The sequence below is a fragment of the Otolemur garnettii genome, unplaced genomic scaffold (genome assembly GCF_000181295.1).
Source record: "Otolemur garnettii isolate 467f Iridium unplaced genomic scaffold, OtoGar3 scaffold00031, whole genome shotgun sequence".
Lineage (NCBI taxonomy): Eukaryota > Metazoa > Chordata > Mammalia > Primates > Galagidae > Otolemur > Otolemur garnettii.
Window position 1 is genome coordinate 12,074,010 of NW_003852426.1, and position 11,652 is coordinate 12,085,661.

An 11,652-nucleotide genomic window follows, 5' to 3' on the forward strand; every position below is an offset into this window, starting at 1 on the left:
CCCAAGTAGCTAGGACTACAGGCACCTGCCACAACACCCGGCTGTTTTTTGGTTGCAGCGGTCATTGTTGTTTGGCAGGTCTGGGCTGGATTCGAACCCGCCAGCTCAGGTGTATGTGGCTGGCGCCTTAGCCGGTTGAGCCATAGGCGCCGAGCCATCAACAGAAGACTCTTAAACCACAGACAGATGGAAGATATTGCTACGCTTTTGGAAATATTAAGCTAATAGTAATCCTGGTCAGAGTGTGCTAAGAAGCCACAAGTGGCATAGACCTGCAGGGCTGCAAGGGGGCTTGTGCTGGGGGGAAAGGTGAACAGTCAAGGAAAGCTTCCAAGGGGAGATGGTACGTCCAGTGCCTTTGAAGGATAGGTATGGCTGATCCAGACTGAGTGAAGACAAGAACACTGTGGCATTCAGTAAGAAGGATGGGGAGGGCAAACCACACATTAAGTTAGGCAAGTGGGAGAGAGAGCGAATGCTAGGTTATGTTGAATGGACTGGTTTGACTGGAACTGAGTTTTTATAAATGAGCCTGGAGAAGTAGGTAGTAGAGCCTTGGTTGGAGATGACCTTGAGGCTGCATTAGTCAGCTATTACCACAGTAGCGCTACCCAGCGAGTCACATGAACACTCCATGGTTTACAACAAGAAATCTTTGTCTTCTCACTCACAGACTGCTCCAAATTTTCCTTGAGCCAGCATGGTAATCACAGGAGTCCAAATATTTTTAATCCTGTGCTCTGGCCACCTCCATTGACATGCTAGTTGCCAAAGCAAGTCACATGGCCGAGCCTGTGATGTGACAGAAAAGTAGAGTCATATAACAAGGTGTGTGGATGTAGAATCCTATTACTGGGAGTGAAGAATCAGGGCCAGTCATGCACTTCCCCTCAGTTGTCATGCAGTAGCCATGGAAAGCTCCTAAGCACTTGGGTGGTACGAGCAGCGCCCTATAGTGGCTGGATTCCCATTTCTCAAACCCTGTCACAGACACCATCGCATTTTCATCTTTCCAACAACCCTCTGAAAGAAGTGTTATGATCCCATTTTTCAGATGAGGAAAGGAGACTCAGGGAAGTTGTGCAGCTCACCTAAGTGACACAGCAGGAAAGAGACAGAGCTGAGATTTAATCAGGGATCCCCCAGCTCCAAGTCCAGAGCTTCTTGCTCTCCCCTGCAGCTACTTTAGAAAGATGGATCTGTAGTTGTGTGCAGGGTGGGGGAGAGCCATGGGAGGCCGCTGCAGATGGCTGACAGCTAAGAGATAAAACAGCAGCCCCAGGCCCACTAGGCTGGTAGCAGGGGAAGTAGAGACAGAGCTCTAAGTCTTTTTAGTTTATTTTTGCATTCTCTTCCTTTACTGAGGTGTGATTTTAATAAAGTTTTAAAAACCCTGCACAGATCTTAAGTGCAGGGTTGAATGAGTTTTGTTAAATGTACCTGTGTTACCAACACCCACATAGAGGCAGAAAACATTCCTCTAAGTCTAGAAAGCTTACCAGTCAGTCCTCCTTCCCCTGGGCAAACGTTTCTGGGACCCCTTACACCACAAGTTAGTTTTGCCTGTCTTTGTACTTTATATAAATGGAATCACACAATATGTTCTCTTTTGTGTCTGGCTTATTTCACTCAGCACAAAGTCTTGGAGATGTATCCCTGTCATTGTGTGGAATGGTAATTATTTTTATTGTAATGTGTGTTTTGCTGTATGATTTAAGCAAAATCTAATCCCTTCCCCTGCTGGTGGACATTGGGATTGTTTCCAGTCTTTTAACTTTTCTGACATTACCTCTATGAACATCCCAGTGCAGGTCTTTTTGTGGACATAAGTTCTCATTTCTCTTTAGGTATATCCTCACCAGTAGAATTGTTAGATGTATCCTTGACTTTATTAGAGTTTTCAAAAGTAGTTTTTCTATCTTCCACACAGTAATGTAAGAGAGTTCCAGTTCCTCCCTATTCTTGCCAACATCTGGCATGAACATTCTTTTTTATTTTAGCTAGTCCGGTGAGTATGTGGAAGTATCTCCTTGTCGGAAGGTCCATTTTCTTTTTCTTTTTTTTTTTTTTTTTTGAGACAGAGCCTCAAGCTGTCCCCCTGGGTAGAGTGCCGTGGCATCACAGCTCACAGCAACCTCCAACTCCTGGGCTCAAGCGAGTCTCCTGCCTCAGCCTCCCAAGTAGCTGGGACCACAGGCGCCCACCACAACGCCTGGCTATTTTTTGGTTGCAGCCGTCATTGTTGTTTGGCGGGTCCGGGCTGGGGATTCGAACCCGCCACCTTAGGTGTACGTGGCTGGCGCCTTAGCCGGTTGAGCTATAGGCGCTGAGCCGGAAGGTCCATTTTCAAATCTAGTTCTCTCTCTCCTACTCTGCTCTGTATCTCAAAGCGCGGGGTGGGGGTGGGGGGGCTCCTATAGGGTGCTTTTACCAGCTGGCTGCTAGCCAGGGTTAGCCAATGTAGGAGGTGCTGGCAGGAGATCAGAGGGAGGGAACAGGAGAAAAGCAAATCACAAATCAGCAAATCACATGAGCCCTTCATGGTTTACAACAACAAGCCTCTGCCTTCCTGCTCACACACTGCCCCATATTCTGCCTTGAGCCAGCATAGCAATCACAGGAGCTCAAGAGACAAGCCAAAGAGCACAAATAGTTTTAATCCTGTGTTCTGGCCACTGACATGTGATTGGTCAAAGGAAGTCATATGACCAAGGACTTGTTATAAACCATGGACTGATCATGTGATTTCCTGATTTATGATTTGCTGTATTTCTACTCCCTGCAGCATCTCCAGCCACATCTCCTCTATAGCTCCAGCTCATGCCATAAGACCACCATGATTGAAACTTCTGTTGGGTGACCCCATCCCTGGGTTCCAAAAACACTACTTTCTCCTTTTGTCTCTCTAGTCTGGGAGGAGTAGTGGCTTCCACCGAGTTGCTTCACCAATGTCTCTTGGACTTCTGACCAATTCCATCAGGACCCTTCCCTGCCTCAGGGATCTTGTATTTGTTGCTCCTTAGAATGCTCTTCCCTTGAGATATCTTCAGGGCTCTTCAAAGTCTTTGCTCAAATGTCACTTTCTCAATAATTCCTCCCTACCCTGACCATCCAACTTTAAATTAACCACCCAGAACTTGCTATTCCTTCTTTCCACTTTGTTTTCCTTATAGCAAATATCACCTTCTTTCATACTTTTCTTTATGCATTTTACTTATTTATACTGGCATACCTCGTTTTCTTTGGCTTTGCTTTATTGCACTTCACAGTTACTGCATTTTTTACAAATCAAAGATTTGTGGTAAATCTGCTTCAAGCAAGTCTGTCAGTGTCATCTTTCCAACACGTGTTCACTTCATGTCCCTGTGTCACATTTTGGTAATGCTCCCAATATTTCAAACGCCTTCATTATTAGTATGGTGATATATGATCAATGCTCTTTGGTGTTACTATAGTAATTATTTGGGGGCACAGTGAACTGTGCCCATATAAGATGGCAAACTTTACTCAATAAATGTGTTTGTTCTGACTGTTCCACTGACTGGCCATTTACCCCATCTGTCTTCCCCTCCTTGGGCGTCCCTATTCCCTGAGACACAAAAATATTAAAACTAGGCCAATTAGGCCAGGTGCAGTGGCTCACACCTGTAATCCCAGCTCTCTGGGAACCCTGGGGACCATCCCAGGGCAGCCAGTGAGAAGAGCTGTGATGAGAATAGCCCCAGGAGTTGAGGAGCCAGAAGGGAGTTCTAATTGCAGATAAAGGAGACCCAGCCTGGGAAGGTGACTTGGAGTGAGTGCTCGTCATCAGTGGGAGAGATGATGGGAGCTTTCTGGGCTGAAGGGTAGGGCCTTGGGGGTGGGTTTTGGTTTTACAGACAGGGCAGTGCTGACAGGGAGGCAGGGATGAAGCTCTATCTTTCAGCTGGGAACTGAACTCCTTCACAGGGCATGAGCCACCACTGAAGTTCCTAATTGTGATATTAGTCTACTTATGAATCTTTATCCTTCATGGTTAAGTGCTTTTTGTGTTCTTTTTAAGAAAATATTGCCCAACCCCAAAGTCATGAAGATATTCTGTTTTCTTCTAGAAACTTTCTTGCCCTATTGTTCACATTTGGAGTTATTGGTATGTGTGCTATGAGGTAGAATCCAAGATTGATTTTCTTTTTTTTTTTTTTTTTTGAGACACAGTCTCAAACTGTCACCCTGGGTGACACCCTGAGAGTGCTATGGCATCACAGCTCTCAGCGACCTCAAACTCCTGGGCTCAAGTGATTCTTTTGCCTCAGCCTCCCAAGTAGCTGGGACTACAGGCGCCCAGCTATTTTTTGGTTGTAGTTGTCATTGTTGTTTGGCAGGCCTGGGCTGCATTCAAACCTGCCAGCCTTGTGTATGTGGTTGGTGCCCTAGGTGCTGAGCTACAGGCACTGAGCCCCAAGACTGATTTTTAAAATACAGGCTAAGTCAGGTGCAACAGCTCATGCCTGCAACCCAGCACTCTAGGGGCCAAGGCAGGTGAGTCTCCTGAGCTCACAAGTTTGAGGCCAGCCTGAGCAAGTGAGACCCTGTCTCTGCTAAAAATATAAAGTGTAGGCCGGGCACAGTGGCTCATGCCTGTAATCTTAGCACTCTGGGAGGCGGAAGCAGGTGAATCGCCTGCCCTCAGGAGTTCATGACCAACTTGAGAAATAGCGAGATCCCATCTCTAAAAAATAGCTGGGTGTTGTGGTAGGTACCTCTAGTCTCAGCTACTTGGGAGGCTGAAGCAGGAAGATCACTTTAGCTCAGGTTGCTGTGAGCTATGACCCCACGGCACTGTAGCCTGGGGCAAAAGAGTGAGACTCTGCCTCAAAAATACAAACAAAAATAAAATATAGGTTGGCACCATCTTGACCTCTAACCACATCCCCTCCCAAGGGAGGACCTACTTTACTCAAGAAAGGTTTTTTTGTGTCCAAATGTGCCCTTTGGCAGTTAAGTTTAGGCCCTTTAGTCCTCTGAGTAGGCCAAGTGTTCAATGTGGAAGGTCCTGAAGTGGGCTTGGCCTGCCTACTCCAGGGAAGTGGCCTGGCAGATGATGAAAATGGGGAAAGAAGGATGAAGCACTGTCCCATCTTTCAGGTGATAACTGAACTTCTGCAACAAGATTTAAAGATGTCTGCAAGTCATGCCCCCAGTGCTCCAGTTCAGAACCTTGGGACTGCCTTGGGACTCTGCCCACATTTATTCACTCAACAAATGTTTGATTGCTTACTCTGTACTGTTCACTGGTCACTGATGATACAGCAGTGAATAAAACAGACAAGAAATCCCACCCTCATGGACCTCACATTCAGATGGAGGGAGAAAAGCAGGTAGACTACAGACATACCGCAAAGATGTTGTGAGCTCAGTTCCAGGCTACCACAATAAAGCAAGTCATACACATTTTAAAATTTTTTCCCCTTGCAAAAGTTACATTGTATTGTAGTCTATTACATGTTCAATAATATATCTAAATGGGCGGCACCTGTAGCTCAGGGAGTAGGGTGCCAGCCACATATACCAAGGCTGGTAGGTTCGAACTTGGCCTGGGCCTGCTAAAACAACGACAACTGCAACAACAACACAAAAATAGTTGAGCATTGTGGCAGGCACCTGTAGTCTTAGCTACTTGGGAGGCAAGAGAATTGCTTAAGCCCAAGAGTTTGAGGTTGCTGTGAGCTGTGACACCACCGCACTCCACCCAGGGCGACAGCTTCAGACTCTGTCTCAAAAAAGAATTATATCTAAAAATAATCTACATACCATAATTTAAAAATATTGCCAAAAAAGCCAAGAATCATCTGCACCTATAGTGAGATGTAATCTTTTTGCTGGTGGAGGGTCTTGCCTTGATGTTGATGGCTGCTGACTGATCAGGGTGGTACTTGCTGAGAGTTGAGATGGTGTGGCAATTCTTAAATTAAGAAAACAATAAAATTAGCAACATTGATCAATTCTTTCACAAGAGATTTCTCTACAGTATGTGATGCTATTTGACAGAATTTTATCCACAGTACATCTTCTTTTCAAAGTTGGAGTCACTTCTCTTAAACCCTGGTGCTGTTTAATCAATTAAGTTTAGGTCATGTTCTGTATCAGGGATGTCTAATCTGTGGCCCATGGGCCACATGCTGGGTTCGTAAGGACTTTTATTCTTATCTGTGGTGTTGGATGTCACAAAAAAGCATGCACAGAGCTTTTGTTAATGTTTGGTTACTTAATGTATGGCCCAAGATAACTCTTCCTCTTCCAATGTGTGGCAGAGAAAAAAAAATTGGACACTCCTGTCCAATTACAACAACGTTCACAGCATCTTCACGAAGAGTAGATTTCATCCTGGTTTCATTCCACGAGTAAAGAAGCCACTTTCTTTCTTTCTTTCTTTCTTTTTTTTTTTTTTGAGACTGAGCTTCATTATATTGCCTTAGGTAGAGTGCTGTGGCGTCACAGCTCACAGCAACCTCAAACTCTTGGGCTTAAGTGATTCTCTTGTCTCAGTCTCCCAAGTAGCTGGGACTATAAGTGCCCACCACAATGCCTGGCTATTTTTGTTGTTGTTATAGTTGTTGGTAGTGTTTAGCAGGCCCCAGGCTAGGTTTGAACCCGCCAGCCCCCAGTGTATGTGGCTGGCATCCTAACCACTGAGCTACAGGCATCAAGCCAAGAAGCCACTTTCTTTACTCATCCGTAACAAGCTACTTTTTATCCACTAAAGTTTTGTTATGAGATTTCGGCAATTCAGTCACATCTTTAGTCTCTCTCTCTCTTTCTCTCTTTTTTTTGAGACAGAGCCTCAAGCTGTCACCCTGGGTAGAGTGCTGTGACATCACAGCTCATAGCAGCCTCCAACTCCTGGGCTCAAGTGATTCCCCTGCCTCAACCTTCCTAGTAGCTGGGATTACAGGTGGCTGCCACAACGCCCAGCTATTTTTTGTTTGCAGCTGTCATTTTCGTTTGGCGGGCCAGGGCTGGATTCGAACCTAGCAGTTCAGGTGTATGTGGCTGGCGCCTTAGCCACTTGAGCCACAGGCACCAAGCCTTTAGTTTCCATTTTTAATTGTTGTTCTCTTGCTTTTCCCCCTACATTTGCAATTCTTCCTCCACTGAAGTCTTAAGCCCCTCAAGTCATCATGCTTCCAAACTCCTACTAATGTTGATTTTTCACCTCCGTTCAGGAATCATAAATGTTCTTAGTGGCATCTAGAATGGTGAATCCTTTCTTGGAGGTTTTCGATTTACTCTATACACATCTGGTAGAGGAATCACTATCTATGGCAGCTATAGTCTTATGAAATGTAGTTCTTAAATAATAAAAGTTGAAAGTCATAATGACTCTTTGATCCATGGGCTAGAGAATGAATATTTTATTAATAGGCATGAAAATAACATTCATCTCCTTATACATCTCCACTGGAGCCCTTGGGTGACTTAGGTACATTGTCAGTGAGCGATATTTTGAAAGCAATCTTGTTTTTCTGAGCAGTAGGTCTCAACAGTGGGTTTAAAATATTCAGTAAACCATGCTGCAAACAAATATGTTATCATCTAGGCTTTTTTGTTCCATTTATAGAGCACAGGCACAGTAAATTTAGCGTAATTCTTACGGTACCTAGGATTTTCAGAAAGGCAAATGATCAATGGCTTTAACTTAAAGTCACTAGCTGTGTTAGCTCCTAACCAGAAAGTCCCTTGTACTTTGAAGCTTTGAGTCCAGGCACTGACTTCTCCCCTCTAGATATGAAAATTCTAAATGGAATTTTCATCTACCTTGAAAACCTATTGTTTAGCATGGTCACCTTCATCAGTGATCTTAGTTAGATCTTCTGGATAACTTGATGTGGGTAGCTGCTACATCAGGACTTGCTGCTTCATTTTATACTTCTATGTTATAGAGATGGCTTCTTTCCTGAAATCTCATGAACCAACCCCTGCTAGTCTTTAACTTTTCTTCTGCAGCTTTCTCACCTCTCTCAGCCATCATAGAATTGAAGAGAGTTAAGGCTTTGCTCTTAATTAGGCTTTTTTTTTTTTTTGAGACAGAGTCTCATTATGTCGCCCTAGGTAGAGTGCTGTGGCATCTTTGATCTTTTCAGACCACTGAAACTTTCTCCATATCAGCAATAACGCTGTTTTGCTTTCTAATCCTTTGTGTATTCACTGGAATAGCACTTTCAACTTCCTTCAAAATCTTTCCCTTTGCATTCACCACTTGATTAACTATTTGGCATAAGAGGCCTACCTTTTGGCCTATCAATGCTTTCAACATGTTTTCCTCATGAAGCTTAATCATTTTTGGTTTTTGATTTAAGTGAGAAGCACAGTGGCTCATGCCTGCAATCCCATCTACTTGGGAGGCCAATTTGAGAGGATCACTTGAGCCCAGGAATTCAAAACTGCAGTGAGCCATGATTGTACTACTGTACTCCAGCCTGGGCAACAGAGCAAGATCCCATCTCTAAAAATAAATTGAGAGATGTGCAACTCTTCCTTTCATTTAAACACTTATAGGCCAATGTAGGGTTAGTAATTGGCCTGATTTTGTTTTTTTTCTTTTTTGAGATACAGTCTTACCTTGTCACCCTGGTTTGAGTGCTGTGACATCATAGCTTACAGCAATATCAAACTCTTAGGTTCAAGCCATCCTCTTTATCTCAGTCTCCTGAGTATCTGGTACTACAGGGGCCTATAGATAAGGGGGTCTCACTCTTGCTCAGGCTGGTCTCAAACTCCTGAGCTCAAGCAATCCACCTATTGGGCTGGGGTTCCCTGGTAAACTCATTATCACGAAGATGAAAAACTATTGAATTCCAGGGATAGTTAAAAAAGGGACACATATGTGAGCACAAAGGACTGATAGTGACTGACAGACTGATGAGGGAAAATGTACCCATATCTTGCTGTTTGTAACGCCCACAGTTTTTCCTAAATTTTTGAGGGAAAAATAAGGATGCACAGCATACATGGGTAGTACTAATTCCACATCTATATAAATGTTTTAAATTCTTTTATTTGTGCTTATGCTTTAAAAGTGTAACTCTAGAAAGCGATAATGATACCTGTACGTAGAATAATACCCTGGATACGGTAACTGGTTTTGTTCACCTTACACGAGGAACTTGCCACAAAAGCTTTTTTATCCAATGACGAGTGACATATTTGTTGTACACTTGAGGTGGGAGCTAGCTGATATTTTTACAAAATCATTGGAAAATCCCTTTATTTTGTATCTAATGTTTTGTAATTATTTGTTACACAAAATTTCTTGTACCATATGTTAAAAAATAAATACTAGCTGGGCATGGTGGCGCACACCTCTAATCCCAACACTCTGGGAGGCTGAGGCAGGTGGATTGCTTGTGCTCAGGCATTGGAGACCAGCCTAAGCAAGAGTGAGACCCTGTTTGTACTAAAAATAGGAAAAAACACCCAGCAGAGCATGGCAGCAGACAGCTGTAGTCCCAACTACTCGGGAGGCTGAGACAGGAGAATTGCTTGAGCACAGGTAATTGGCATGGCACTCTATCCAGAGCAAAGAGTGAGACTCTGTCTCAAAAATAAATAAATAAACAAATGAATAAATACTAAAATTCCTTTATAATACAAAAAAACAAGTAACTAAATATAAACAAAAATTTGAGAGTGGTGCCTGTGGCTCAGAGGAGTAGGGCACCAGTCCCATATACCAGAGGTGGCAGGTTCAAATCCGGCCCCTGCCTCCCCCCCAAAAAAAACTGCAAAAAGAAAAAAAAAATTTTTTTAATTAAAAATTAAAACAAAGTTTTTCCTAAAAGTTTGGGACAAAAATGTGGGCATGCATTATACACAAGAGCACATTATACACAGAAAAATATAGTATTTTAGTGGGATCCCTCACAGTGATGCTCAAACATCAGATGGGGAATTGACTCAGCAGGAGACTAGTCCCACACATCCTTCATATATATCATTAACTCCATGGACCAGACACAATGCCAGGTATGTCCTGTTTAATCTTTACAATGACCCTACAGTTTGGCTATTCCCATCATCTCCATTTTACAGATAAATAAACTGAGGCACAAAAAGGTTAAGTAACTTGTCCAGAGACACAGAACTACTGTGTAGCAGAACAGGAACTTGAACTGAGGCTGACTGACTCCCAAGCTGATATGCTGATCACCCAGCTCAGTGCCTTTCTTTGACCCATCAAAACTATCCTCAGGGATAGGTCTCTACAGGGTGACTCAGGAAGTCAAGGTCCTAGTATGCTTAGAGGCTTAGATTTGAAGGTAAACTCACCCAACTTAACAGCAAAACCTATAAGAAGGCTGAGCAATGAGAGCAAGCGAGCATCAGCTGTGTGTGTGTGTGTGTGTGTGTGTGTGTGTATGTGTGTGTGCATCTGTGCTCACATTTGCATGCCAGGAGGGGGACATGGTGTGTGTGTGCAAGTGCTTGTGTATGCTGGGGCCAAGGGGAGGAGTTTGACAGTTAGGAGAATGTAATCCATGTGAATGCTCTTCACATGGTCAGCACACAGTAAATATTTGTAGAATTGAATTAAAATGCAAAAGAGAGCACTCTACAAATGTGAGGTGTTATTACTATTATCTCCAAATCACAGGCCTTAGGAAAAGAGAGGTAGGTGGATAGTTGGTGACAGTTGACCTTCTTTCACCTCCAGACCACATTGCACTGACTCCCTTCCTGGCCTCTCTCAGGCTGATTTTCTTCCTGAGCTGGCAGAAACCATCTTGTAATGTATGCGGATGGCAGTGACAATGACAGCTGTAAGACGTAAGGCAACCTCCATCTGGCCTAGCTCTGTGCAAAGTGCTCTGTATGCTTCTTCTACATTATTCCTCCCAAAGCAGCCAATGAGGTGGATACCACTGGCATCTCCCATGTTCAGGAGAGAAAAGTGAGGCTCAGAGGGGTTGACAGAGAACATGCTGCTCAGTATTAACAATAGCCAGGGGACCAGGCTATACCTTTTCAACCTGAGTCCTTGTGCACGATGTTAGCACATAACAAGTAACAGGTGGTCAAGTCCATACAATGGACTCAAGAATGTAAAGCAACAGACCCTAGAGCCAGTCAGCCCTGCACATTTCCTCTCCCTATACCTTGATTCCCTTATTGGCAAAGTGGGATGAATATAATCAGTGTGCCAGAGGGTTACTGTGATGAGAGAATGTACGTAAAATCCCCCAACAGGTCAGCCGTCACTGTAAATGTGCTACATTTTACTTGCATCTAGTTTTCTTTCCTTTTTTTTTTTGAGACAGAGCCTCAAGCTGTCACCCTGGGTAGAACACGCTATGGCATCACAGCTCACAGCAACCTCCAATTCCTGGGCTAAAGCAAGTCTCTTGCCTTAGCTTCCCAAATAGCTAGGACTACAGGCACCCACCACAATGCCCAGCTATTTTTTGGTTGTAGTTGTCATTGTTGTTTGGCAGGCCTGGGCTGGATTCAAACCCGCCAGCTCTGGTGCATGCAGCTGGCACCTTAGCCGCCTGAGCTATAGGCACCGAGCCTTGCATCTAGTTTTCAATCCTTCTCTCACAGAGTAATGAAATTAGACTCCAAGATTTGATGCACGTTTAGGAATTATCTACTCCAACTCCTTTTTTTTTTTTTTTT